Source organism: Aedes albopictus, chromosome 2 (assembly GCF_035046485.1).
Source record: "Aedes albopictus strain Foshan chromosome 2, AalbF5, whole genome shotgun sequence".
Classification (NCBI taxonomy): domain Eukaryota; kingdom Metazoa; phylum Arthropoda; class Insecta; order Diptera; family Culicidae; genus Aedes; species Aedes albopictus.
Window position 1 is genome coordinate 254074289 of NC_085137.1, and position 17376 is coordinate 254091664.

General features: G+C 43.6%; 2 long non-coding RNA genes across 3 annotated transcripts in view; both read right to left on the bottom strand.

Moving 5' to 3' along the window:
• The window catches only part of LOC134288016 (uncharacterized), a 286653-nt gene that overhangs the window by 200723 nt on the left and 68554 nt on the right, over positions 1-17376 (bottom strand). The gene's annotated exons all lie outside the window — the stretch shown is intronic.
• Positions 677-4287, bottom strand: LOC109426225 (uncharacterized). 2 transcript variants are annotated; one of them, XR_009997689.1, is made up of 3 exons: positions 3711-4287; positions 3284-3644; positions 677-3225 (listed from the first exon to the last, which is right to left on the bottom strand). It is a non-coding gene; the product is annotated as an uncharacterized LOC109426225 (long non-coding RNA). The 2 variants fall into 2 exon arrangements; XR_003892181.2 differs by having other exon boundaries at positions 3284-3649.

Here is a 17376-nt window from a genome sequence, read left to right on the forward strand (position 1 = left end):
GTTTGGTTTTTGAAGAATATTGTGATTTCTAATAATATTGAGAAAGTTGCTTAAAAATTTGGTATGACAGCAAAAAAGATCCACTTAGCAAGTAATTCTGAAACATCAAAATTTTGCCAAATTATCTCACTTTTTGCTTCTTGGTGTATGCTATTGTGATGTTTTTGACATATGAATTGTATTTTGTGAGTATCATAGGTCAATTATCCCAAAACTGTATGTAAGCATTAATGAATGCTATTACTCTACAATATAACAATAATTCAGCTTGCAGACATGCGGGGATGTACATTTTTTTGACAATTTTTATGATTTTTGGTCAACCAATGCAAAGAAATTCATGTGTCGTGACTTTTATTAAGGATTTTTCGATATCTCAAAACACTCTCACGTTTGTGTATCGCAATGATCACCTCCATCTGCTTGTGATACTGCTTGTTAGAGTTTTATTCTATCATATACACTAAGATAATTACAAATTTCCAACGTATCACAAGTGATACGAATAGTGTATATCAGTGCTTCCCAAACTGTGCGCCGAGGCGCCCCGGTGCGCCGTGAACATTACGCTGGTGCGCCGCAGGGTTTTGAACCAAAACAATATAATTCAATGTCGGAACGTATTTTTTTATTTGATGGATCTTTGAAGTATTGCTGCACGGCATTTTTCCAAAAATTATACCAACCTTCGAATATTCTTGGAATTCTGGTATCCTCTTAAACAATTTAAATTTTGATTTTTATCAAATATTTAATTTCTCGGAGTTTCTTGGTTAAGATTCAAATTCTTGGTTAAGATTCAAAAATAGATGATTGGATTTTCTATACTCCAGTTCAGTTTTTGATTCTACCAACAGCTTGTAGGTAACTGAAAGTAAATATTTCAAAAATCCTATTACCCAGAATAACTTCCCAGTCTTTATGTTGTATTCTGCTTTTCGGGACGGCATTTTTTACTAACGTCACTATCACAGAATACTTCTGCAAATTTTTGGTTATGTGCAAGTAAATCATATCTCGAAAATGATGTTATTGGAGCTGTGTACTCCAAATACCTTGTCTTTAATGGAAAATTTTGAAAAAGGTAAGTAACTTTTGATCGACATTCAGAAATTTTTTATAAAGTTTTTGCACCAAAGGCACTTTTTTTTCAATAGGACAGATCGGTGAAGTACTAGATTTGAAGTAATGAGCTGAATTTTAGTATGGTGAGAAGGTCAATTCTCCGTTTCTGCAATGAAATGGTGCAAAAAGCGTGGGTATTATGATTCCTTGCCTAATTTGATGCTGTTTGAGCAAAACTTTGGGCAACAGTGTTGTTATTTTCTCCATTTCTTGCAACTTAAATAATATAGTTATCCAAAGTTTTGCTCAAACGGCATCAAATTAGGCAAGGAATCATAATACCCACGCTTTTGCACCATTTTATTGCAGAAACGGAGACTTGACCTTCTCACCATACAAAAATTCAGCTCATTACTACAAATCTAGTACTACACCGAACGTGCCCCATTGTTGGACGAAATTAATAGTCATCCAAAATTTATGTTAAGGAAAGACCTTCAAGCTTTTCTCAAGACATCATGACCAAATGCATGGAAATGAATGATCTATCATCAGCCTAGTCCTGAACATTATATTTGTGTACTTAAGTTTGCTGAAATTTACCACACTACCTTCTTAACAAACCGTTTTTGAAAATTTTGTAATTTCAACAAAAATTAAAAACCTTAAATTCAGTGAAATAATTTAAATGTACCCGAAATCATTAAAGCATTGCAACAGTTTTACTGTCTTTTTTTCTTGAATTATGAGGCATTAGCAGCTCGCTTTATCTGGAGAAATTTTTGACATATTGGTTTGCTTTGTTTAATAAATAAATATGACATTTGAAATCTAACAAATATTTATGATAAATTAAAGCATTTTTTATTGAAAACACGTTTTGACCCAAGAAATTCAGTTTTAATTGGATTTTGAGGAAACAAGGTACTGAAAGTTCTTCACAATTTTGCATTTAAATGTTTGAATTAAAAATTGTTCGAAAATAATAAAAATTCTCTGTTAAAAGATGTTTGGGAACCTCTGGTGTATATAATCTATCGATTACCCTTGTAGATCTTAAGACCTTTACTCGCGGAAGTCCTTGGAGGACCTAGAATATCTTTGGAATTTTTCTCTTTAAAGAACAATGCAATCGGCTCCGTTATGCCTGTTGGCGCATGAGCCTTAAATAAATGATTAAGTAAAAAAAAATCTGTTGATTACGCTTGTAGACCTTGATGCCTATATTCGCGAGAGTTTATGGAGGACCTTCAACATTTAAGGACATAACTCTCTAATGAACCATGTTGCATAGACCTATAGAATGTTGCGCATCTGCAGAGTGATAACAAAAATCCATAGAAAACCTATGTAGATCTGATAAAAATTTCCTGGAACACCCCTACACTCCTGAACCTTATGTCCCACCCAAACAAAGCCTTATATACTCTTGAACACTTCGTGACAGTCTCCTTGATCTTAAGCTTCGTTCGTCTATACCTTCAACATTTCTAAAAATCCTCTGAAACCCTCCTTAAAACCAGTACTCCATTCTCTCCTCCAAACCCTTCAATCATCCCTTGCCCCCCTCCACACTAACCCCAAGAACCCACCCTTGCTACATTATCCCCTCTCTTTCTGCCTGAACTCTCTGAATCAATCCTCGGATATCTGAAGGTGAGGACATTTTCAATATTTTCAGATTTCCCTCAGTTTTTTACACGGTATACCTATAGGTATCCCCCGTGTAAAACAAACACCTAGTGTATCGCCGATGTCTTCGAGGATTTATTCCTATACTTACATCACATTGAAAGACAGCATTGCTTTCTGAACATGGGAATATTGATGGAAGTAGCCAACGACAGCTTAGAAAATCCTGGTTGAACACATTCTTCAACAAGGTAGCTCAATCCGACGGCTCCAGCTGGCTGACCAGCATATGGATCATGTACACATCGTCCCACGTGGCCAGCTGAATGTGGGAAATCTTGTTTGCACCGGTTAAGGTCGGTAATCACCGACTGCCGGCTGAGTTCCGATAGCATGGCGAGAAATTTTGTCCTTCGTGTCCACCAGATGAACCTGGAATTCGTCCAGCCGGAGCGCATGCGCGGGTTCACTCTCGCGGGCATCCCATTGTTCGCCCTCGATGTCTTGCCGAGTAGTTACTGGTTTCTCCTGTAATCATGTCAAAGAAAACTTGAATGTCGTTTTTTTATTCCCATTTAACACTTACAGCAAAGTAGGGGAAGATTGGGGGAGGCCCAATGGATAGCCTCCGGTTGTTCCTTAAAGTTGGAACAGACACACCAGTTCCAGCTGCAGTTCGCGTTCTGTTTCCGAAACAGTGTCCCGACGACGAGCCTCTGCAACATTACGGCCATGTTCAGGCAGTCTTCCGCAATCGATATCGTGTTGCATAAACAGTGGCATCACAGTCGTGCTCATCGAATCCATCTAACAGATCCAGTTCTAAACGCAATCTTGCCAGCCTCTGTGCTTTCGAGCAATTATCGCCCGTACTTTGTACTATCGGGATAAAAAAACTCGCGAGACCGTAGTCCACAATTAACCAGAACACTAGGCAGCATTTCCTCCTGCTCTGAAAATCAACACATTTTATGTATTCCAAATTAAGGAATCAGTAGGTATATGAAACTCACCCGTGTACGACAGCTAATTGCTATACGGTCCGGACAGTCAGCACACAGATTCAGTGACCACTTATATGGATTTCGCGTGTTCATATAGGATATCTGCAGTCGCTGGCAAATCAGCGGTCCCTTGAATGTCTTACAATTATCGGGGAAGCTCTCGCACCAAGCGGCAACATTGTCGTCCAGCTCGATATCAAAGCCACGATCCAATCCAATTCCAGCTCGCCAACCGATGTGAGGTACAATCTGGATTCATGAAAGCAGCTTCCGGACTCTCCGTATGTCAATTTGTCCGGCATCACCACGAGCATCTCGTCTTCGGATTTGTTGTCCTCACAGGCAATAGGTATAAAAATTAAATTCAAAATAAAAACGTGTAATAATTCTCGGTAAAAGTTTCGTATAAACAGTACTGCGAGAACCACCTGAAGAACGATGCTTCAGCTTGTGCGCGATTGATCGTTTTATTTTGGATTATCAAATTCCATGTTGTCACTAATACCAATGCAACTAGTCGGAAATGAACGATAGTCGATAAAAACGATAGAAGTCGACGATTTGGACGTCGACGATTTTTGATGCATCCGCTGCGCCGGGCCACAAACTCTACACACCGGTACACGATTATTTATGGATTAGGAAAGTTCGTGAAAATGAAAAAGAAAAATCAAAATGACCGTTGGCATTCCCGCATAGCAAAATACAGTTTGTATTACACTCCAAACAGTATGTTCCCTTCATCTCTTATTGTTACTGTATAAGGAACAGGTGCTTTCCTGTTGAAAACTATGGAACTTGAACATTCGATCATAAAGAATGGTCTACGAAACCCATACCAAGTTGTAACAGTATGTCATATTGTGCAGAAATTGTCAAATAATATAGCGATGAAAACTTGTGAGATACGGTGGCAATATGGAATGACCTTTTCCCAAATGGTTGATGATTTTATTTTCGCAATACACACATGTGCATTCTACTGTATGCTAATTAAATTTAGCAGTTTGCCAAATAGTAGCGTACATTGGTATCCGTAGTACCGACGAACGTCGGAGTTTGCAATGTTGTGAAAAAAAAACAAAATCTTTCCTGTAGATCCCCCGTGAGCAACTATGTGAACTTAAGTGAAAAAAATCTGAAAACTTGCCTTGATAAAAGATTTGAAGTGCCTGAAGCGACTAGACACAATGGTAAGTTTTGAATGATTCTTCCATTTTGGTTTCTGTGTTGTATTTCATCATATACAAACTTGTATACAAATTATTTTTCAGAATTCGTAAACTTGATCCCGCATGACTGTGTGCGATTGCGACAAGGGGTTGGTCATTCAGCACACTTCATTTGTGCCGTGATTTTTGAGCGTGCGCCAATATGTGCCTAAACTGTGCCGGTTGTTTTTCAGTGTGTGCCGAAGTGTGCCGAACGTGCCGGAGGTGTGCCGAATGTGCCCAGTGGAATATTTTCTTAGAATGTTTTTGCGCTAATTATAATCCTGTCTATTTTTGGCGAATGTTATTGGTCTAGTCGGTGTTTACCGACAAAATTCCACCCAGAACACTTGTCTAGAATCTGTATGAAGGGATTTTTTGCAATCGTAAGTATAATGACAGTTTGATTCCATACCGCAAAGTTGGATTTCTATGTTGTGCCCATGTGTGCCGGATTGTGCCGGCATGTGTGCCGAGATGTGCCGGCATGTGTGCCGGGCACAATGTGCCGAGTGACCAACCCCTTGGATTGCGAGGTGTTCCGGGAGGAGCGACGAATTCGACCTGCTGCGGGTGGAAATTGTGTGTCGCTTGCGTGTCGCAAGTCAGGAAATTTCGGCAGACAAGATGCCCTTCCATCAATGCAGGATGCGCTGCTCAGCATGATGTTTGAAGATAAATATTCTTTGGGATCGTTGATATTGTGATTTTACTTCGAAGATGAATTCCAAGGGAATTTGCTTGAGCTGGTTGGAAATCGCCGTTTAATTTCAAGGGGCGTTTCAATGCGTTCTTGTAAAATTATAGACTTTTATGTTAATGCTCTTATTACGTTAAACGACCTCTAGACTGATTCTCTGTTAAATAATATATGTAAAACGCATTGAAAAGTTTAATGCTGAACTTTTAAACTAAAATTTTCCATACTTTTTATTACGCAAACTTTTTATCTCGACGAATTCTTCCGAAAACGCATTGGAGCACCCCTCCGACTATGCTCCTCCATCCTTGCCACCATCAGCTGGCAGCATCGGCAGCATGAGCAGCATAAAAGATATGTCAGATTGAATCAAAACAAACCACACCAACCGAGAGAGAGAATCTCACGCACGTGTTGCTCCTACGTTAAATATGTCAAAGCGATGTGTCAGTTTGATTTCTGTCTCGCTCTGCAATCGAACGACGATTCCAACGGCGATTCGAACGGCGATTCCAAAAACGACGGTTCTGATTCGTCGTGTTCAGTTAGCAAATCCACGTACAATAAATATTTGATGAAAAAAATCAGTGAACGCATAAACGCTTTTTTTATTTTTAAACGATTCAAATATAGATGACGCATATATCAAACCTTTAAATACCATGAAAGACTCGTGAAAAGATGGCGACTAAAACACGTTTACCAAATAAATATTGTGCTGGCGGGAGCTCGGGCGGGAGTTGCAGTTCGTAGTGAAGTAATTTCCTCCTAAATCATCGTCCTCCTCAATCGCTTCAAATTGACTGTCCAACGATAGCTTAAAACGCGATAGGAATGGAGTTTATACTTCGGACCGCAAATGAAACATGACCGTCGTGTACAATGTTTCTTTATTAACTCACTCTCTCTTTGATACAGTGGTGCCAAGACGGCCAAACTTCAATCAAATATAATTACACCGAGGTAAATCTCATTTTCAAATTCAAGTGTTTTTCTTTACAGTTTAACATCGAATGTTCAAAAGAAAACTAATCGTTCATTCACCCCCCGTTGAGTCAGCAGACTCAACCGAAGGCAGCACTGCGATCTTTGTCACCGACCGTTTGAACTCGCCAGATGTAGTCTTGACGGTGACCACTCGTATTGCTCCATCTCCTCCTGGATGTGTCGCAATGATACGACCGCGACGCCACTGTTGAGGTGGTAGATTCTCATCAAGTAACAGCACTAGAGCACCAACCTTGAAGTGTTTGACGTCCCCAGTGTGCCACTTCTGCCTTGTCTGAAGGTGGTGAAGATACTCGGATGACCATCTTCCCCACAAGTGTTGCATCATCTGCTGAAGGTGCTCGTATCTGCTGAGTCTTCCTACCTTCTCGTCGGTGTACGAAGGCTCCGGGAGTGCCACCGCCGACCGACCGATGAGGAAATGAGATGGCGTTAGTATCGTAGTATCGTTCGGGTCATCCGAAAGTGGGCACAAGGGACGAGAGTTTAATATTGCCTCCGTTTGTGCCAAAAACGTGGTCATTTCCTCATATGTTAAGCGTGTTTCACCGATGACTCGTTTGAAGTGGAACTTCATGGATTTTACACCTGCTTCCCACACTCCCCCGAAGTGTGGGCTTCGTGGGGGAATGAAGTGCCAACGTATGCCCTTGGACGAACAAAACTCCGCCAGCTTCCGCCGATGCTGTTCTTCCTCGAAAAGTTCTCGTAGAGCTGCTAATTCGTGGTTCGCTCCCACGAATGACGTCCCATTGTCCGAAAACACGTCACTAGGAAATCCACGACGGCTGGCAAAACGATGTAGAGCAGCGATGAAATGTTCAGTTGTCAAGCTTGACACCAACTCCATGTGAATTACCTTGACTGCCATACAGATGAACACCAGTACGTATGCCTCGTATGTCTTTGGACTTCTAAGGCTCAATCTCAGCTGGAAGGGTCCCGCGTAGTCAACACCTACCTTGGAAAATACAGGCGCCGGATTCACGCGTGGTTCTGGAAGATTTCCCATTAGTTGACTGCCGAGGACAGGACGATGCTTAGCACAAAGTTGGCATGATGCAATGATCTTTTTGATTGCTGTTTTCGCGCGCAGTGGCCAATACCGTTCACGTACGATGGCCAACAAACCGCTGGGGCCAACGTGGGAATGATCTTCGTGGAGTCTTCTGAGGAGGATAACTGTCAGGTGGTGCTTCTCTGGCAGGAGCACCTTATGTTTTCCATCGTAAGGGATGACAGAATATTTGAGGCGACCTCCAACTCGAATCAGTCCATCTTCTGCCACAAACGGTGCAAGGTTGCTGAGATTGTGGCGCTTGACCGGCGTGTGCTGAAGAGTGCGCAGAAGATCGCCAAACACTTCCTCCTGTAGCATACGTATAACCGCACTTTCTGCAACGAACACTTCATCTGCTGTGATTGGTGTGCTCAGCGGGTGAGTGCGTCTTGGAGTTAAGAATCGCCGGACATACACCCAAGCTCGTAGCAGCTTGCGGTAGTGACTCATCCTGTTGAACTGGTCGGTAGGTTTAGCACTGGTAGTCGTCAGAACCTTTGCTTGTTTCAGTTCCGGTATCGCTGACTCGTCCAAAGGTTCAGGAGCGGTTGCCTTCACATACGGTTGCCACAATAATGGTGATCCGGTCCACCAGAGCTTGTTCTGCAGCAAATTCTCCGGATACTCGCCTCTGGATATAACGTCAGCCGGGTTGCATTCCGACCGAACATACTGCCACTGGTGGATATTCGTTGATTCCAAAATAGCTGCGACACGGTTTGCGACAAACACGTTCTGTTGCGGTAGATATGTTGGGAGTTCTTCCAGCAGTGATCAAAACCCAAATTTTAGTGTGATCAGCTTAAAGCTATAAATATTTTATTATTAGGATAGGTTTTGTAATAAATTCATTAGGTAACTTACATTTCTGTCTCCGTACTACGTTCTTATCTACACACAACCTAATGTTAGGATTATTCCGTAGCCTGTAAGTTTAAGTAGCTTGTAAGTTTAATCTAGATTAAGAAACGCATTTAAAATTCACCTTTTGACTATAGATTCTAAGGAAAACCAAAATAACTAGCAGACTCAAAACCTCGACAAACAACAATTCTGAATCGACTGTTTACAACTAGGCTAACTATTATCTTTTGCCTGCCTTCGGGGTTGGCGGCAATTATTATTACGTAAGCCGAATGAGATGGACAGTGGTACGCTGTGATACAATAATGATGCTCAATTCAAGAGGCTGTTTCGGTGAACATCCTCCCCCTCGTGTCGCCTTAATTTCCGATTCAGCGTCACTAAATCCTACCGCGACCGATACTGCCAATATCATTTAGCGCCATTTTAAATCCGGCAAATTCTACGATGAGCTGTGACTATCGCTTTGATCATCAATTGCCGCTACCGGAGTGAAATGCAGCATACGATGATGTCGCTTCTGACAACCACCGATTCCACATACCTGACCTTTGCAAGGCCATCGTACGTGTGATGTGAGACAGCGAGCACAAAGTTTGTGCATCTTGACTGCCTCCCACTTACCATCCAAATCAAGCTTCTTAAAAACCGTACAGCTATCTAGTTGATGACTGTCTACATTACAAATTGAACATGGTTTACCAACGCTCAAATTTTCCCTTTCCTTCTGTGGAGGTCCACCGGATCCAATTTCCTCCGCATCTTCTCGACGATTCTCTTCCGAATACTCCAAGCATCCATGCATATTCACATACGATCTTTCCTTCGGTCTTGTTCTTTCGTCTCTCAGAAAACTGTGTGGGACGTTAGTAAGTAGGGTTATACCACTCGCAGCCGAAGATACTTTCGTCATATAGTCGCTGAAAACATTCAAGTCTACTACCGGAACTTGTTCCTGGTAAAGCGCCCAGTTGAACTTGACCGTTGTTGGTAGTTTGTCAACTAGCTCTTGGAGCAAATTAGGATTCGTTAGATATCTTTGTAAGCCAACTGCTTTAAGGTGCCCGCACAGGTTTTGCACAACCAACCCAAAACTGACAAGCGTCTCCAACCGGTCTGCCTTTGGTGGTGGAGTTGCTCTAACTTTGGCTATCATGTTGTTAACAATCTGTTCAGGACGACCATATAACTGCTGCAAAGTGGACAGAACTTGAGGAACTGTTGACGGGTGCAGTAAGAAACTGCTAACGGAATCCTTTGCACTACCTCTCAGACAACGTTGCAAACGCAGAAGGTTTTCCGAGTTAGTGAACCCACATGTCTCTGTTGAGTGTTGATAGCTGCTTATAAATAGCGGCCAATCGACCGGATCACCAGAAAAAGTCGGAAGTTCCTTAATTACAACTTGTCTAGCAGCTAGTTGTTGAGGTGACGGCCCAAAATATCCGCTCGCATAACCCAAAGATTGAGCCGAAAACTGCGGTATGGCAGTGAATGCATTCGGAACACACGGAACTGTTACTGACGTATTTAGCAATCCTATATCAGAAGCTTCACATTGTGCAAGGAAACCCTGACGACAGCTGGATGCTGCCACACCATCAGTCGATTCTCCTATCCACGACGCTGGAGGAGGAGGTAACGAAGAAGAACAAGCTCCGTCGGTTGGTTCATCCACGTACCGATTGATGATCTGCTCTATCTCCTCGTGCAAGTCCCAATACTCCTTTTCTGCTTCTTTCCGTAGTCGAATGGCCTTCTTTTCACGCAGTTGCACCGCTTCGATTTCGGATTGCAGTTGCATCTCCCTACTACGCAGACATTTGATTTCATTCTGCAGTTCTGCAATCTGATGCTGTAGTGCTCCAAATTCTCGGTCTCGTCTCTGGAGTTGACTCCGCAAATCTGCTTCCGCAGTATGCATCCGCTCCCTGTCTTCGATGATTATCTTCTCCAAAGTCCTAATCTGAGCATTCAGCTCTAAACGTTCGTGATCTCTTTGCTTAAGCTGCGAACGCAAATCTTCTTCCGATTCTCGTACCAACTTCAGCTCAGTAGCATTCTGCAGCTGTAGATGTTTTACTCGGTTTACCAGTTCTAGCTCGCGCTTTCGCCTTACATCGATGTCCACCTGGTGCTTATGCATCAGATCTTCGATGACCCGATGTTCCGCTTCTGTTTGTTTCTGCAGCTGAAGAGCATTCTGTTTGCGGAGCTCTCCAGTTTCAACACTCCAACGCTTGTAACAGTGCGTACCAAAGGGTTTGAGGTTTGTCGCCTCTTTTGCAGCATTCGGAACTACTTTCTCGACCTTGAGGAGATCCGCGTATGGTTGAATGTCGACATATGGTAAATCGACCGGTTTGCTTTCTGGTTTCTGCATGTTCGCATCAGTTCTAACGTTGGCTTCGATAGGATCCTCAGATTCCTCCCTGTTCGTAACGCTGCCTAGGGTTCGTGGGATCGATTTCATCTCTGTTCCCGCAAATGCCCTATAATCATCACGAGGGACTGCCGCTGCAGATCCAACAGTCTTTATCGGTGTCGAAGAAAGGTGTACCCCCTGCGGTTCAGCCGGAAATGCATCACCAACGGAACAATCAGTATTCGCAGATTTCGCGGATGTCTGTCTATAAGCCATCTCACCGGAAACTTCGGTTGCCTTTGTCTGTCTTACCCAATCCTCCGTTCGTTTTGCACTCATTTGACTGCTTCGCATACTGTGTACGCTTCGTCTTTCTTCGTCGTCTTGTCGACTAAGCAATTCATGCTTCCTATCAATGAAATGCTTGCCCCGTTCTAGCCGCTCCTGAAGTTCCCGCTCGTTTAACGCACGCTCCTTTTCGATTCGCTCTCGGTTCAGTTCATCAAGCAATTTTCGTTCTTCTTCCAGGCGTTGTAGCTCACGTTCTACACTTGTTCGCCGGGCGCTAGACGTGCTCGAAATACCGCTCAACTGACTCGATGCTGATTCCAATACCACAGAAACCGCACTCGGTATGCATGATGCACACACATAATTAGATGAACGTACTGTGGCCGTGTTGACATTGGCGCAGGTAAAATGGTACCAATGACTACAGTTCCGACACTGTACCATATACCGCTCGCTATTATTTGGCCGTTCGCATGCAGCACATCCGCGCAACTCACCTCCGTCTGTATCGATCATCGATGGGATGAAAGAATCTTCCGACGAATTACTCGTTTTGTTGCCATCCGGGTTGGGTTTAGCATTCGCCTGCTGAGCCCTTGCCTGTGAACGGGTTTGTCGTACATTCGACTGCAAACTCATCCTGCTCCGGAAGAAATCTTTAAGAATGTTGCGGTAGATATGTTGGGAGTTCTTCCAGCAGTGATCAAAACCCAAATTTTAGTGTGATCAGCTTAAAGCTATAAATATTTTATTATTAGGATAGGTTTTGTAATAAATTCATTAGGTAACTTACATTTCTGTCTCCGTACTACGTTCTTATCTACACACAACCTAATGTTAGGATTATTCCGTAGCCTGTAAGTTTAAGTAGCTTGTAAGTTTAATCTAGATTAAGAAACGCATTTAAAATTCACCTTTTGACTATAGATTCTAAGGAAAACCAAAATAACTAGCAGACTCAAAACCTCGACAAACAACAATTCTGAATCGACTGTTTACAACTAGGCTAACTATTATCTTTTGCCTGCCTTCGGGGTTGGCGGCAATTATTATTACGTAAGCCGAATGAGATGGACAGTGGTACGCTGTGATACAATAATGATGCTCAATTCAAGAGGCTGTTTCGGTGAACACGTTCAATGCTGCCGGTGGTTTCTTGAGCCAGCATAGGACAATCTGAGAATCACACCATAGCTTCACTTCGTCGAACTGCACATTCATCGCCGATACCACCCTTCCTGTCAGCTCCGCAAGTAGCCGTGCACCACAGAGTTCCAATCTCGGGATTGTTAAAGACTTCAACGGCGCCACTCGTGATTTGCTTGCGACGAGGTCGACGTTGACCGATCCATCTACGGCGATTGACCTGATATACAGTACCGCTCCGTACGCCCGCATTGAAGCGTCTGAGAAGCCATGCAACTCGACTCTTCTTGATCCTGCTGGTATCACAAGCCGCCGCTTCCTAATCTGGTTGACAGACGGCAGCTGTTCCTGGAAACTTCTCCAACTCTGCAGTAATTCGTCCGGTAGTGCTTCATCCCAGTCCAATCCGATACGCCATACATCTTGCATGAGCAACTTGGCCGTGGTCATGATTGGGCCAAGAAACCCGAGAGGGTCGAACAAACGTCCAATGTCCGACATCACGGTTCGCTTTGTAGTGGAAATCCTGTTTTCCGATCGATTCACGTGAAAGCCGAAATAGTCATCCGTTGGGTTCCAGATGAGCCCCAATGCCTTGATAGTATCGTTTACGCTACCTTCCTCGAAGTTGACTTGTTTCTCGTGTAGATGTTCCGGAATCACGTTCAGTACGTCGGGGCTGTTCGAGCAAAATTTGTGGACTCCGAATCCACCCTTCGCTAACAACGCTGACAATTGATGATATACGGTGATGACAGTTTCGACGGACTCTCCTCCGGTCAGGAAGTCATCGATGTAGCTGTCTTTCTCTATTACGTTCGCAGCCAGGGGAAATTCCTGTCCTTCGTCCCTTGTCAGCTGCATGAGTGCCCGAGTAGCGTGATGAGGTGAACTTGCTACCCCATACGTCACCGTTTGAAGCTCGAACGTTCGTTCTTCTCCGTTGGCGTTCCTCCACAGAATCCGTTGGAAGCGACAGTCTTCTGGATACATTCGAATTTGGCGGTACATCTTGGGGATGTCCGCCATCAGAACCACCTCGTGTGTACAAAAGCACAAAATTATCGTCAGCAGATCACTCTGTACGGTAGGACCTACTGAGATAGTATCGTTCAGCGAAACACCTGAAGTGGTTTTTGCTGACGCGTCAAAAAACGACACGAGTTTTCGTAGTGGAACTAGTCGCTTTGTAGACCGCGTGATGTGGAATATAGTATCCTTTCTCATCCACACTTTCCACCTCCTTCATGTGTCCTAGTTGTTCATATTCAGCCATGAATTGCTCATACTGCTCGCGCTTTTCCGGGTTCCTATCTAGTGCAACCTTCAGTCGATCGAAGCGTTTCTTGGCAAGTTCGTACGAATCACCAAGCCTATCCTTGAGTTCGTTGAAGGGGAGCCGTACTTGATAACGGCCCTGCTCGTCCCGGTTATGGGTCTGGTTGAAGTGTTCCTCCACGTCAGTTTCCGTTTTAGTAAGCATACCCTCTGATGGAACGGACTCAACTTCCCAAAACTTCGTCAGTGTTCGGTTAAGCTCTTCCTCAAAGCGATTGAATTGGCACACACGAGAGAACTGTTTGGGATTTCGAGTGTAAACTGAACCTGCTACTACCCAAGTAACCACAAGCATTATAACATTGCACGAATTAGACTGAATATCAACCTTTGCAATGCGAAATGCAGTAATTCCACACTTGTCATGCAATAATGTTTTAGATTGGCATTATCAGTGTGATGATGCATTGCATTTTTCTTTACATTCGGGTTTATTAAAAGGTGATATAAGATAATTCAATAATTCAACACTGCAAAAACTGAATAAATGCAATGTACAAACTAGCAAAGTTTGCTCTAACAATACAATTATAAAAGCTTGACTCTAATGGTAAACAAATGAAATCAATAAGATTGAACAACTTTACGGTCAACTCTAGCGGTCTTCAACATTTCTGGTTCGACTACCGACCAACTGATTCCCCGTTTGAGCCACCGATCGACGACAGCAAAACCTATTTAGAGATGAACTTTTCTCTTTTCTGTAGGCTGTTATTACATGCCAATAACGATGGAAATCACAATTAGCATATGAGCAGTGTGTGAAGGGTTTTTTAATCGAGGTTTTAATTTTCTTATGTTGATTAAATATCTTCTAAAATGTATTATGTATTCATCAGTAATTTATCGGAATGAGATAATTTACTGTATTATATTACATATGACATAGTCGTTTTACCCTCTACTTACAATGATTGGGACAGAAGAACAGGTTTCTTTTAGTGAATCAAATATCTGTTGTTATCACTGCAGCAGAAACGGTCCAAGGCGCCAGCGCGTATGGAACTCATCTAGCGGTCTTCAACACTTCTGGTTCGACTCCCGACCCGACGACAAAAAAAAATGGTTAAAACATTCATGTGTGGGGGCATCAGTACCGTCGATAACGAAACGGTGCTAAAAATAGATTTTTGTTTTGGTTTTTCGTGTTGCACGTATCAAGCATGTGGAATGCAAATGTACAGCACATGCATTTATATTACATTAGCAATGGCTGTCAGCGTGCTGCAATATGTGGCACTAATTTGATTTTAGTGGGGCCCTTTTCGACTTTAATATTGCTTCAATGAGGTGTATAAAGTAATGCAGCATTATATTCATAATTTTAATTAATAATATATAGCAAAATTGATGCACTTATATACGGCTTCGTGGTTACTTGGGTACCCATCCTAGTTCGGTTTCCACCAGTACCGCAGAGCTATTTCCAAGCTTTACTCGACCGCCTTTGACGAGGTCAAAGAATATTTCGTTTCCGAGTATCAGGTCGATTTCTCCTGGAGTGTGGAACGAAGAGTCGGCTAACGGCAGAGTGGATGGGAGCGACAAAGAGGAAACATCTATTTCAACCGCTGGTATGTTGGACGTGACTCGGGGAACAACCAAAAAATCCAAATCGTATCGTGATTTTGTACCGAAGCGAGAGCGGATCGTAGTAGACACCAGATGTTTCACGTTGGTTTGAATGTCATTCAGACCGTTGATTGGGAGATCGATTCGTTCTAACTTGAGTTTCAGCTGACTGGCCAACCTTTCCGTGATAATGTGGCTGTCTGAACCGGAATCCAGCAAGGCTCGAGATTTAATGGTACTGCCTCCATATCCCGTCACAAAAACTTCCGCTGTAGAAAGCAATACGTGCCGCTTGACTGCCACGGTGTGACCACACAATGTATTCGCGCTCGGTGCATCTGGAACAATGGTGTCTTCAGGCTGGCCGCGGTCCGGGACTGTCTGCTGTTGATTTGTCTTCGGATCTGCAACCTTCGTCGATTTCGTAGCAGTGGAACCATCCGTATTGTTGCTAGGATGTAGTAAGCTATGGTGTTTACGGCCACAACCCTGAACCTTGCAGACATGATCCGAAGGACAATCGAGAACACGGTGATTACCCTTCAAGCAATTGTAGCACAAATTTGATTTGGTTACTACAGACTTCCGCTCCGAGGTGGACTGATTTTGAAACTTAGGACATCGGTAGATAGAATGATCGGATTTGCAACAGGGACAGCTTTCCTTGGTAGCTTGGACGAAAGACTTTGAGGCATTCTGCGAAGCAGGGCGCTGACTGAACGGTTGCCGTTGCTTGGACTGGGACTGAACCAAGGGGTTGGTCACTCGGCACATTGTGCCCGGCACACATGCCGGCACATCTCGGCACACATGCCGGCACAATCCGGCACACATGGGCACAACATAGAAATCCAACTTTGCGGTATGGAATCAAACTGTCATTATACTTACGATTGCAAAAAATCCCTTCATACAGATTCTAGACAAGTGTTCTGGGTGGAATTTTGTCGGTAAACACCGACTAGACCAATAACATTCGCCAAAAATAGACAGGATTATAATTAGCGCAAAAACATTCTAAGAAAATATTCCACTGGGCACATTCGGCACACCTCCGGCACGTTCGGCACACTTCGGCACACACTGAAAAACAACCGGCACAGTTTAGGCACATATTGGCGCACGCTCAAAAATCACGGCACAAATGAAGTGTGCTGAATGACCAACCCCTTGGACTGAACTGCTCCCTGCTGAGGCCCTTGGTGTTGCGAGTGACTGGTCCGCACCAGAACACGTCCCCGTTCCCGGAGGAAATCCATAAACTCACTAAACACGGGTAAGTCTCCTGCCCCTAGCTCCAATTCCCATTGCTCTTGGGTTTCCCTGTCCAACTTCTTGTACAAAACATTGACAAGAAGCAGCTCAGCCAAACCCTCGACCTTGAATCCATGGCTACTGAGCGCTTCTGTATGTTTGGTGCAGATATCAACAAGTTTTGTGATTGACTTACCTCGGTTGTCCTTGGTTACCTTGGGGATGTCGAGGATAGCATCAATATGCGTATCCATAATCAAACGCTTATCTTCGTATGCGTTCTCCAGTATGTTCCAAGCCAGGCTGTAGTCATTACTATTGATGACCTCCTGATCAATTTTGTCTTTTGCATCACCATCCAATGAATTTCGCAGATGCAAAATTTTCATCGCTGGCGTTTCCTGTGGGTACTTACTCATTATGCTTTGGAACAGGCTTTTGAAGCTGTACCAATTCACAGGATCCCCATTGAACCGAGGGAACGGGGCGTGTAGTTGTGGCGCTGGAGCTTGAACATACACCGGCTGCGGGACGGCCGGGACCACCGCGCTAGGCGGTTTCGCTTCTGCTTCTCCGAACTTTGCTATCTTCGTCTGCACGACAACGTACAGTTGGTCGTGCATTCGTTCAAACTTCACATACTCCTGCCGATGCTCCTCGCGATTCTCCTTCGGAATGATCACAGACATTTCGGAGTGTATTTTCTCATATTCATCCGAACACCTACGTAGCGTGTCCAGATGCAGCCGTAGAAGGTGAATGTTGACGTCGCCCTGCTTCACACTTTCGTTGATCCGGAGCAGCTTCTCGATCAGCAAATTACGCCGATCACTCAACGGCTCCAATTTCTGCTCCATAATTCTTCG